The following is a 12,293-nucleotide window of genomic DNA, read 5'->3' as shown; positions in this document are numbered from 1 at the left end:
AATACAAAAAAAAATGAGAAAAAAATGGATTTCACTTGAGCAGTTTTTCCAAATAGTCACAGCTTCATTGGCGAAGCAGGTAGCGCGTCAGTCTCATAATCTGAAGGTCGTGAGTTCAACCCTCACATGAAGCACTGAGTTCCAAATTTGGGTTTTTTGAAAATAATAGAAAAAAAATGAGAAAAAAATGGATTTGACTTGAGCAGTTTTTCCAAATAGTCACAGCTTCATTGGCGAAGCAGGTAGCGCGTCAGTCTCATAATCTGAAGGTCGTGAGTTCAACCCTCACATGAAGCACTGAGTTCCAAATTTGGGTTTTTTGAAAATAATAGAAAAAAAATGAGAAAAAAATGGATTTGACTTGAGCAGTTTTTCCAAATAGTCACAGCTTCATTGGCGAAGCAGGTAGCGCGTCAGTCTCATAATCTGAAGGTCGTGAGTTCAACCCTCACATGAAGCACTGAGTTCCAAATTTGGGTTTTTTGAAAATAATAGAAAAAAAATGAGAAAAAAATGGATTTGACTTGAGCAGTTTTTCCAAATAGTCACAGCTTCATTGGCGAAGCAGGTAGCGCGTCAGTCTCATAATCTGAAGGTCGTGAGTTCAACCCTCACATGAAGCACTGAGTTCCAAATTTGGGTTTTTTGAAAATAATAGAAAAAAAATGAGAAAAAAATGGATTTGACTTGAGCAGTTTTTCCAAATAGTCACAGCTTCATTGGCGAAGCAGGTAGCGCGTCAGTCTCATAATCTGAAGGTCGTGAGTTCAACCCTCACATGAAGCACTGAGTTCCAAATTTGGGTTTTTTGAAAATAATAGAAAAAAAATGAGAAAAAAATGGATTTGACTTGAGCAGTTTTTCCAAATAGTCACAGCTTCATTGGCGAAGCAGGTTGCGCGTCAGTCTCATAATCTGAAGGTCGTGAGTTCAATCCTCACATGAAGCACTGAGTTCCAAATTTGGATTTTTTGAAAATGATACAAAAAAAAATGAGAAAAAAATGGATTTCACTTGAGCAGTTTTTCCAAATAGTCACAGCTTCATTGGCGAAGCAGGTAGCGCATCAGTCTCATAATCTGAAGGTCGTGAGTTCAACCCTCACATGAAGCACTGAGTTCCAAATTTGGGTTTTTTGAAAATAATAGAAAAAAAATGAGAAAAAAATGGATTTGACTTGAGCAGTTTTTCCAAATAGTTACAGCTTCATTGGCGAAGCAGGTTGCGCGTCAGTCTCATAATCTGAAGGTCGTGAGTTCAAGCCTCATATGAAGCACTGAGTTCCAAATTTGGGTTTTTTGAAAATAATACAAAAAAAAAATGAGAAAAAAATGGATTTCACTTGAGCAGTTTTTCCAAATAGTCACAGCTTCATTGGCGAAGCAGGTTGCGCGTCAGTCTCATAATCTGAAGGTCGTGAGTTCAATCCTCACATGAAGCACTGAGTTCCAAATTTGGGTTTTTGTAAAATAATAGAAAAAAATGAGAAAAAAATGCATTTCACTTTAGCAGTTTTTCCAAATAGTCACAGCTTCATTGGCGAAGCAGGTTGCGCGTCAGTCTCATAATCTGAAGGTCGTGAGTTCAATCCTCACATGAAGCACTGAGTTCCAAATTTGGATTTTTTGAAAATGATACAAAAAAAAATGAGAAAAAAATGGATTTCACTTGAGCAGTTTTTCCAAATAGTCACAGCTTCATTGGCGAAGCAGGTAGCGCATCAGTCTCATAATCTGAAGGTCGTGAATTCTACCCTCACATGAAGCACTGAGTTCCAAATTTGGGTTTTTTGAAAATAATAGAAAAAAAATGGATTTGACTTGAGCAGTTTTTCCAAATAGTCACAGCATCATTGGCGAAGCAGGTTGCGCGTCAGTCTCATAATCTGAAGGTCGTGAGTTCAATCCTCACATGAAGCACTGAGTTCCAAATTTGGATTCTTTGAAAATGATACAAAAAAAAATGAGAAAAAAATGCATTTCACTTTAGCAGTTTTTCCAAATAGTCACAGCTTCATTGGCGAAGCAGGTTGCGCGTCAGTCTCATAATCTGAAGGTCGTGAGTTCAATCCTCACATGAAGCACTGAGTTCCAAATTTGGGTTTTTTGAAAATAATACAAAAAAAAATGAGAAAAAAATGGATTTCACTTGAGCAGTTTTTCCAAATAGTCACAGCTTCATTGGCGAAGCAGGTAGCGCGTCAGTCTTATAATCTGAAGGTCGTGGGTTCGACCCTCACATGAAGCACTGAGTTCCATATTTGGGTTTCTTGAAAATAATAGAAAAAAAATGAGAAAAAAATGGATTTGACTTGAGCAGTTTTTCCAAATAGTCACAGCTTCATTGGCGAAGCAGGTAGCGCGTCAGTCTCATAATCTGAAGGTCGTGAGTTCAACCCTCACATGAAGCACTGAGTTCCAAATTTGGGTTTTTTGAAAATAATAGAAAAAAAATGAGAAAAAAATGGATTTGACTTGAGCAGTTTTTCCAAATAGTCACAGCTTCATTGGCGAAGCAGGTAGCGCGTCAGTCTCATAATCTGAAGGTCGTGAGTTCAACCCTCACATGAAGCACTGAGTTCCAAATTTGGGTTTTTTGAAAATAATAGAAAAAAAATGAGAAAAAAATGGATTTGACTTGAGCAGTTTTTCCAAATAGTCACAGCTTCATTGGCGAAGCAGGTAGCGCGTCAGTCTCATAATCTGAAGGTCGTGAGTTCAACCCTCACATGAAGCACTGAGTTCCAAATTTGGGTTTTTTGAAAATAATAGAAAAAAAATGAGAAAAAAATGGATTTGACTTGAGCAGTTTTTCCAAATAGTCACAGCTTCATTGGCGAAGCAGGTTGCGCGTCAGTCTCGTAATCTGAAGGTCGTGAGTTCAATTCTCACATGAAGCACTGAGTTCCAAATTTGGGTTTTTTGAAAATAATAGAAAAAAAATGAGAAAAAAATGGATTTGACTTGAGCAGTTTTTCCAAATACTCACAGCTTCATTGGCGAAGCAGGTAGCGCGTCAGTCTCATAATCTGAAGGTCGTGAGTTTAACCCTCACATGAAGCACTGAGTTCCAAATTTGGTTTTTTTGAAAACAATAGAAAAAAAATGAGAAAAAAATGGATTTGACTTGAGCAGTTTTTCCAAATAGTCACAGCTTCATTGGCGAAGCAGGTAGCGCGTCAGTCTCATAATCTGAAGGTCGTGAGTTCAACCCTCACATGAAGCACTGAGTTCCAAATTTGGGTTTTTTGAAAATAATAGAAAAAAAATGAGAAAAAAATGGATTTGACTTGAGCAGTTTTTCCAAATAGTCACAGCTTCATTGGCGAAGTAGGTTGCGCGTCAGTCTCATAATCTGAAGGTCGTGAGTTCAATCCTCACATGAAGCACTGAGTTCCAAATTTGGATTTTTTGAAAATAATACAAAAAAAAATGAGAAAAAAATGGATTTCACTTGAGCAGTTTTTCCAAATAGTCACAGCTTCATTGGCGAAGCAGGTAGCGCGTCAGTCTCATAATCTGAAGGTCGTGAGTTCAACCCTCACATGAAGCACTGAGTTCCAAATTTGGGTTTTTTGAAAATAATAGAAAAAAAATGAGAAAAAAATGGATTTGACTTGAGCAGTTTTTCCAAATAGTCACAGCTTCATTGGCGAAGCAGGTAGCGCGTCAGTCTCATAATCTGAAGGTCGTGAGTTCAACCCTCACATGAAGCACTGAGTTCCAAATTTGGGTTTTTTGAAAATAATAGAAAAAAAATGAGAAAAAAATGGATTTGACTTGAGCAGTTTTTCCAAATAGTCACAGCTTCATTGGCGAAGCAGGTAGCGCGTCAGTCTCATAATCTGAAGGTCGTGAGTTCAACCCTCACATGAAGCACTGAGTTCCAAATTTGGGTTTTTTGAAAATAATAGAAAAAAAATGAGAAAAAAATGGATTTGACTTGAGCAGTTTTTCCAAATAGTCACAGCTTCATTGGCGAAGCAGGTAGCGCGTCAGTCTCATAATCTGAAGGTCGTGAGTTCAATCCTCACATGAAGCACTGAGTTCCAAATTTGGGTTTTTTGAAGATAATAGAAAAAAATGAGAAAAAAATGGTTTTCACTTGAGCAGTTTTTCCAAATAGTCACAGTTTCATTGGCGAAGCAGGTAGCGCGTCAGTCTCATAATCTGAAAGTCGTGAGTTCAATTCTCACATGAAGCACTGAGTTCCAAATTTGGGTTTTTTGAAAATAATAGAAAAAAAATGAGAAAAAATTGGATTTGACTTGAGCAGTTTTTCCAAATAGTCACAGCTTCATTGGCGAAGCAGGTTGCGCGTCAGTCTCATAATCTGAAGGTCGTGAGTTCAACCCTCACATGAAGCACTGAGTTCCAAATTTGGGTTTTTTGAAAATAATAGAAAAAAAATGGATTTGACTTGAGCAGTTTTTCCAAATAGTCACAGCATCATTGGCGAAGCAGGTTGCGCGTCAGTCTCATAATCTGAAGGTCGTGAGTTCAACCCTCACATGAAGCACTGAGTTCCAAATTTGGGTTTTTTGAAAATAATACAAAAAAAAATGAGAAAAAAATGGATTTCACTTGAGCAGTTTTTCCAAATAGTCACAGCTTCATTGGCGAAGCAGGTAGCGCGTCAGTCTTATAATCTGAAGGTCGTGGGTTCGACCCTCACATGAAGCACTGAGTTCCATATTTGGGTTTCTTGAAAATAATAGAAAAAAAATGAGAAAAAAATGGATTTGACTTGAGCAGTTTTTCCAAATAGTCACAGCTTCATTGGCGAAGCAGGTAGCGCGTCAGTCTCATAATCTGAAGGTCGTGAGTTCAACCCTCACATGAAGCACTGAGTTCCAAATTTGGGTTTTTTGAAAATAATAGAAAAAAAATGAGAAAAAAATGGATTTGACTTGAGCAGTTTTTCCAAATAGTCACAGCTTCATTGGCGAAGCAGGTAGCGCGTCAGTCTCATAATCTGAAGGTCGTGAGTTCAACCCTCACATGAATCACTGAGTTCCAAATTTGGGTTTTTTGAAAATAATAGAAAAAAAATGAGAAAAAAATGGATTTGACTTGAGCAGTTTTTCCAAATAGTCACAGCTTCATTGGCGAAGCAGGTTGCGCGTCAGTCTCATAATCTGAAGGTCGTGAGTTCAATCCTCACATGAAGCACTGAGTTCCAAATTTTGATTTTTTGAAAATGATACAAAAAAAAATGAGAAAAAAATGGATTTCACTTGAGCAGTTTTTCCAAATAGTCACAGCTTCATTGGCGAAGCAGGTAGCGCGTCAGTCTTATAATCTGAAGGTCGTGGGTTCGACCCTCACATGAAGCACTGAGTTCCATATTTGGGTTTCTTGAAAATAGTAGAAAAAAAATGAGAAAAAAATGGATTTGACTTGAGCAGTTTTTCCAAATAGTGACAGCTTCATTGGCGAAGCAGGTAGCGCGTCAGTCTCATAATCTGAAGGTCGTGAGTTCAACCCTCGCATGAAGCACTGAGTTCCAAATTTGGGATTTTTGAAAATAATAGAAAAAAAATGAGAAAAAAATGGTTTTCACTTTAGCAGTTTTTCCAAATAGTCACAGCTTCATTGGCGAAGCTGGTAGCGCGTCAGTCTCATATCCTGAAGGTCGTGAGTTCAATCCTCACATGAAGCACTGAGTTCCAAATTTGGGTTTTTTGAAAATAATAGAAAAAAATGAGAAAAAAATGGATTTGACTTGAGCAGTTTTTCCAAATAGTCACAGCTTCATTGGCGAAGCAGGTAGCGCGTCAGTCTCATAATCTGAAGGTCGTGAGTTCAACCCTTACATAAAGCACTGAGTTCCAAATTTGGGTTTTTTGAAAATAATAGAAAAAAAATGAGAAAAAAATGGATTTGACTTGAGCAGTTTTTCCAAATAGTCACAGCTTCATTGGCGAAGCAGGTAGCGCGTCAGTCTCATAATCTGAAGGTCGTGACTTCAATTCTCACATGAAGCACTGAGTTCCAAATTTGGGTTTTTTGAAAATAATAGAAAAAAAATGAGAAAAAAATGGATTTGACTTGAGCAGTTTTTCCAAATAGTCACAGCTTCATTGGCGAAGCAGGTTGCGCGTCAGTCTTGTAATCTGAAGGTTGTGAGTTCAATTCTCACATGAAGCACTGAGTTCCAGATTTGGGTTTTTTGAAAATAATAGAAAAAAATGAGAAAAAAATGGATTTGACTTGAGCAGTTTTTCCAAGTAGTCACAGCTTCATTGGCGAAGCAGGTAGCGCGTCAGTCTCATAATCTGAAAGTCGTGAGTTCAATTCTCACATGAAGCACTGAGTTCCAAATTTGGGTTTTTTGAAAATAATAGAAAAAAAATGAGAAAAAATTGGATTTGACTTGAGCAGTTTTTCCAAATAGTCACAGCTTCATTGGCGAAGCAGGTTGCGCGTCAGTCTCATAATCTGAAGGTCGTGAGTCCAACCTCACATGAAGCACTGAGTTCCAAATTTGGTTTTTTTGAAAATAATACAAAAAAAATGAGAAAAAAATGGATTTGACTTGAGCAGTTTTTCCAAATAGTCACAGCTTCATTGGCGAAGCAGGTAGCGCGTCAGTCTCATAATCTGAAGGTCGTGAGTTCAACCCTCACATGAAGCACTGAGTTCCAAATTTGGGTTTTTTGAAAATAATAGAAAAAAAATGAGAAAAAAATGGATTTGACTTGAGCAGTTTTTCCAAATAGTCACAGCTTCATTGGCGAAGCAGGTGGCGCGTCACTCTCATAATCTGAAGGTCGTGAGTTCAACCCTCACATGAAGCACTGAGTTCCAAATTTGGGTTTTTTGAAAATAATAGAAAAAAAATGAGAAAAAAATGGATTTGACTTGAGCAGTTTTTCCAAATAGTCACAGCTTCATTGGCGAAGCAGGTTGCGCGTCAGTCTTGTAATCTGAAGGTTGTGAGTTCAATTCTCACATGAAGCACTGAGTTCCAGATTTGGGTTTTTTGAAAATAATAGAAAAAAAATGAGAAAAAAATGGATTTGACTTGAGCAGTTTTTCCAAATAGTCACAGCTTCATTGGCGAAGCAGGTAGCGCGTCAGTCTCATAATCTGAAAGTCGTGAGTTCAATTCTCACATGAAGCACTGAGTTCCAAATTTGGGTTTTTTGAAAATAATAGAAAAAAAATGAGAAAAAATTGGATTTGACTTGAGCAGTTTTTCCAAATAGTCACAGCTTCATTGGCGAAGCAGGTAGCGCGTCAGTCTCATAATCTGAAGGTCGTGAGTTCAATTCTCACATGAAGCACTGAGTTCCAAATTTGGGTTTTTTGAAAATAATAGAAAAAAAATGAGAAAAAAATGGATTTGACTTGAGCAGTTTTTCCAAATAGTCACAGCTTCATTGGCGAAGCAGGTTGCGCGTCAGTCTTGTAATCTGAAGGTTGTGAGTTCAATTCTCACATGAAGCACTGAGTTCCAGATTTGGGTTTTTTGAAAATAATAGAAAAAAAATGAGAAAAAAATGGATTTGACTTGAGCAGTTTTTCCAAATAGTCACAGCTTCATTGGCGAAGCAGGTAGCGCGTCAGTCTCATAATCTGAAAGTCGTGAGTTCAATTCTCACATGAAGCACTGAGTTCCAAATTTGGGTTTTTTGAAAATAATAGAAAAAAAATGAGAAAAAATTGGATTTGACTTGAGCAGTTTTTCCAAATAGTCACAGCTTCATTGGCGAAGCAGGTTGCGCGTCAGTCTCATAATCTGAAGGTCGTGAGTCCAACCTCACATGAAGCACTGAGTTCCAAATTTGGGTTTTTTGAAAATAATACAAAAAAAATGAGAAAAAAATGGATTTGACTTGAGCAGTTTTTCCAAATAGTCACAGCTTCATTGGCGAAGCAGGTAGCGCGTCAGTCTCATAATCTGAAGGTCGTGAGTTCAACCCTCACATGAAGCACTGAGTTCCAAATTTGGGTTTTTTGAAAATAATAGAAAAAAAATGAGAAAAAAATGGATTTGACTTGAGCAGTTTTTCCAAATAGTCACAGCTTCATTGGCGAAGCAGGTTGCGCGTCAGTCTCATAATCTGAAGGTCGTGAGTTCAACCCTCACATGAAGCACTGAGTTCCAAATTTGGGTTTTTTGAAAATAATAGAAAAAAAATGAGAAAAAAATGGATTTGATTTGAGCAGTTTTTCCAAATAGTCACAGCTTCATTGGCGAAGCAGGTAGCGCGTCAGTCTCATAATCTGAAGGTCGTGAGTTCAACCCTCACATGAAGCACTGAGTTCCAAATTTGGGTTTTTTGAAAATAATAGAAAAAAATGAGAAAAAAATGGATTTGACTTGAGCAGTTTTTCCAAATAGTCACAGCTTCATTGGCTAAGCAGGTTGCGCGTCAGTCTCGTAATCTGAAGGTTGTGAGTTCAATTCTCACATGAAGCACTGAGTTCCAGATTTGGGTTTTTTGAAAATAATAGAAAAAAAATGAGAAAAAAATGGATTTGACTTGAGCAGTTTTTCCAAATAATCACAGCTTCATTGGCGAAGCAGGTAGCGCGTCAGTCTCATAATCTGAAGGTCGTGAGTTCAACCCTCACATGAGGCACTGAGTTCCAAATTTGGGTTTTTTGAAAATAATAGAAAAAAATGAGAAAAAAATGGATTTGACTTGAGCAGTTTTTCCAAATAGTCACAGCTTCATTGGCGAAGCAGGTTGCGCGTCAGTCTCATAATCTGAAGGTCGTGAGTTCAACCCTCACATGAAGCACTGAGTTCCAAATTTGGGTTTTTTGAAAATAATAGAAAACAAATGAGAAAAAAATGGATTTGACTTGAGCAGTTTTTCCAAATAGTCACAGCTTCATTGGCGAAGCAGGTAGCGCGTCAGTCTCACAATCTGAAGGTCGTGAGTTCACACCTCACATGAAGCACTGAGTTCCAAATTTGAGTTTTTTGAAAATAATACAAAAAAAAAATGAGAAAAAAATGTATTTCACTTGAGCAGTTTTTCCAAATAGTCACAGCTTCATTGGCGAAGCAGGTAGCGCGTCATTGTCCTAATCTGAAGGTTGTGAGTTCAATCCTCACATGAAGCACTGAGTTCCAAATTTGGATTTTTTGAAAATAATAGAAAAAAATGAGAAAAAAATGGATTTGACTTGAGCAGTTTTTCCAAATAGTCACAGCTTCATTGGCAAAGCAGGTTGCGCGTCAGTCTCATAATCTGAAGGTCGTGAGTTCAATCCTCACATGAAGCACTGAGTTCCAAATTTGGGTTTTTTGAAAACAATAGAAAAAAAATGAGAAAAAAATGGATTTGACTTGAGCAGTTTTTCCAAATAGTCACAGCTTCATTGGCGAAGCAGGTTGCGCGTCAGTCTCATAATCTGAAGGTCGTGAGTTCAACCCTCACATGAAGCACTGAGTTCCAAATTTGGGTTTTTTGAAAATAATAGAAAAAAAATGAGAAAAAAATGGATTTGACTTGAGCAGTTTTTCCAAATAGTCACAGCTTCATTGGCGAAGCAGGTAGCGCGTCAGTCTCATAATCTGAAGGTCGTGAGTTCAATTCTCACATGAAGCACTGAGTTCCAAATTTGGGTTTTTTGAAAATAATAGAAAAAAAATGAGAAAAAAATGGATTTGACTTGAGCAGTTTTTCCAAATAGTCACAGCTTCATTGGCGAAGCAGGTTGCGCGTCTGTCTCGTAATCTGAAGGTTGTGAGTTCAATTCTCACATGAAGCACTGAGTTCCAGATTTGGGTTTTTTGAAAATAATAGAAAAAAAATGAGAAAAAAATGGATTTGACTTGAGCAGTTTTTCCATATAATCACAGCTTCATTGGCGAAGCAGGTAGCGCGTCAGTCTCATAATCTGAAGGTCGTGAGTTCAACCCTCACATGAAGCACTGAGTTCCAAATTTGGGTTTTTTGAAAATAATAGAAAAAAATGAGAAAAAAATGGATTTGACTTGAGCAGTTTTTCCAAATAGTCACAGCTTCATTGGCGAAGCAGGTAGCGCGTCAGTCTCATAATCTGAAGGTCGTGAGTTCAATTCTCACATGAAGCACTGAGTTCCAAATTTGGGTTTTTTGAAAATAATAGAAAAAAAATGAGAAAAAAATGGATTTGACTTGAGCAGTTTTTCCAAATAGTCACAGCTTCATTGGCGAAGCAGGTTGCGCGTCAGTCTTATAATCTGAAGGTCGTGAGTTCCTTCCTCACATGAAGCACTGAGTTCCAAATTTGGGTTTTTTGAAAATAATACAAAAAAAATGAGAAAAAAATGGATTTGACTTGAGCAGTTTTTCCAAATAGTCACAGCTTTATTGGCGAAGCAGGTAGCGCGTCAGTCTCATAATCTGAAAGTCGTGAGTTCAACCCTCACATGAAGCACTGATTTCCAAATTTGGGTTTTTTGAAAATAATAGAAAAAAATGAGAAAAAAATGGACTTGACTTGAGCAGTTTTTCCAAATAGTCACAGCTTCATTGGCGAAGCATGTAGCGCGTCAGTCTCATAATCTGAAGGTCGTGAGTTCAATTCTCACATGAAGCACTGAGTTCCAAATTTAGGTTTTTTGAAAATAATAGAAAAAAAATGAGAAAAAAATGGATTTGACTTGAGCAGTTTTTCCAAATAGTCACAGCTTCATTGGCGAAGCAGGTAGCGCGTCAGTCTCATAATCTGAAGGTCGTGAGTTCAATTCTCACATGAAGCACTGAGTTCCAAATTTGGGTTTTTTGAAAATAATAGAAAAAAAATGAGAAAAAATGGATTTGACTTGAGCAGTTTTTCCAAATAGTCACAGCTTCATTGGCGAAGCAGGTTGCGCGTCAGTCTCATAATCTGAAGGTTGTGAGTTCAACCCTCACATGAAACACTGAGTTCCAAATTTGGGTTTTTTGAAAATAATAGAAAAAAAATGAGAAAAAAATGGATTTGACTTGAGCAGTTTTTCCAAATAGTCACAGCTTCATTGGCGAAGCAGGTTGCGCGTCAGTCTCGTAATCTGAAGGTCGTGAGTTCAACCCTCACATGAAGCACTGAGTTCCAAATTTGGGTTTTTTGAAAATAATAGAAAAAAATGAGAAAAAAATGGATTTGACTTGAGCAGTTTTTCTAAATGGTCACAGCTTCATTGGCGAAGCAGGTTGCGCGTCAGTCTCGTAATCTGAAGGTCGTGAGTTCCAAATTTGGGTTTTTTGAAAATAATAGAAAAAAATGAGAAAAAAATGGATTTGACTTGAGCAGTTTTTCTAAATGGTCACAGCTTCATTGGCGAAGCAGGTTGCGCGTCAGTCTCGTAATCTGAAGGTCGTGAGTTCAACCCTCACATGAAGCACTGAGTTCCAAATTTGGGTTTTTTGAAAATAATAGAAAAAAAATGAGAAAAAAATGGATTTGACTTGAGCAGTTTTTCCAAATAGTCACAGCTTCATTGGCGAAGCAGGTAGCGCGTCAGTCTCATAATCTGAAGGTCGTGAGTTCAACCCTCACATGAAGCACTGAGTTCCAAATTTGGGTTTTTTGAAAATAATAGAAAAAAATGAGAAAAAAATGGATTTGACTTGAGCAGTTTTTCCAAATAGTCACAGCTTCATTGGCGAAGCAGGTTGCGCGTCAGTCTCATAATCTGAAGGTCGTGAGTTCAATCCTCACATGAAGCACTGAGTTCCAAATTTGGGTTTTTTGAAAATAATACAAAAAAAAAATGAGAAAAAAATGGATTTCACTTGAGCAGTTTTTCCAAATAGTCACAGCTTCATTGGCGAAGCAGGTAGCGCGTCAGTCTCATAATCTGAAGGTCGTGAGTTCAATCCTCACATGAAGCACTGAGTTTCAAATTTGGGTTTTTTGAAAATAATACAAAAAAAAATGAGAAAAAAATGGATTTCACTTGAGCAGTTTTTCTAAGTAGTCACAGCTTCATTGGCGAAGCAGGTTGCGCGTCAGTCTCGTAATCTGAAGGTCGTGAGTTCAATTCTCACATGAAGCACTGAGTTCTAAATTTGGGTTTTTTGAAAATAATAGAAAAAAAATGAGAAAAAAATGGATTTCACTTGAGCAGTTTTTCCAAATAGTCACAGCTTCATTGGCGAAGCAGGTAGCGCGTCAGTCTCATAATCTGAAGGTTGTGAGTTCAACCCTCACATGAAGCACTGAGTTCCAAATTTGGGTTTTTTGAAAATAATAGAAAAAAATGAGAAAAAAATGGATTTGACTTGAGCAGTTTTTCCAAATAGTCACAGCTTCATTGGCGAAGCAGGTAGCGCGTCAGTCTCATAATCTGAAGGTCGTGAGTTC

General features: G+C 37.5%; 6 non-coding genes across 6 annotated transcripts; all 6 read left to right on the top strand.

Annotated features, from left to right (window-relative positions):
- Positions 1-2,174: 2,174 nt before the first annotated feature.
- On the top strand, positions 2,175-2,247 carry trnai-uau (transfer RNA isoleucine (anticodon UAU)). Its single transcript has one exon. It is a non-coding gene; the product is annotated as a tRNA-Ile (tRNA).
- A 2,362-nt stretch (positions 2,248-4,609) lies between these two features.
- Positions 4,610-4,682, top strand: trnai-uau (transfer RNA isoleucine (anticodon UAU)). Its single transcript has one exon. It is a non-coding gene; the product is annotated as a tRNA-Ile (tRNA).
- Positions 4,683-5,262: 580 nt separating this feature from the next.
- Positions 5,263-5,335, top strand: trnai-uau (transfer RNA isoleucine (anticodon UAU)). The gene has a single exon. It is a non-coding gene; the product is annotated as a tRNA-Ile (tRNA).
- A 741-nt stretch (positions 5,336-6,076) lies between these two features.
- On the top strand, positions 6,077-6,149 carry trnat-ugu (transfer RNA threonine (anticodon UGU)). The gene has a single exon. It is a non-coding gene; the product is annotated as a tRNA-Thr (tRNA).
- A 740-nt stretch (positions 6,150-6,889) lies between these two features.
- On the top strand, positions 6,890-6,962 carry trnat-ugu (transfer RNA threonine (anticodon UGU)). The gene has a single exon. It is a non-coding gene; the product is annotated as a tRNA-Thr (tRNA).
- Positions 6,963-7,378: 416 nt separating this feature from the next.
- On the top strand, positions 7,379-7,451 carry trnat-ugu (transfer RNA threonine (anticodon UGU)). Its single transcript has one exon. It is a non-coding gene; the product is annotated as a tRNA-Thr (tRNA).
- Positions 7,452-12,293: the final 4,842 nt, after the last annotated feature.

Source organism: Urocampus carinirostris, chromosome 16 (assembly GCF_059441175.1).
Source record: "Urocampus carinirostris isolate Australia breed hairy pipefish chromosome 16, RoL_Ucar_1.0, whole genome shotgun sequence".
Taxonomy (NCBI): Eukaryota; Metazoa; Chordata; class Actinopteri; order Syngnathiformes; family Syngnathidae; genus Urocampus; species Urocampus carinirostris.
This window is presented reverse-complemented; position numbering and strand designations above follow the sequence as displayed.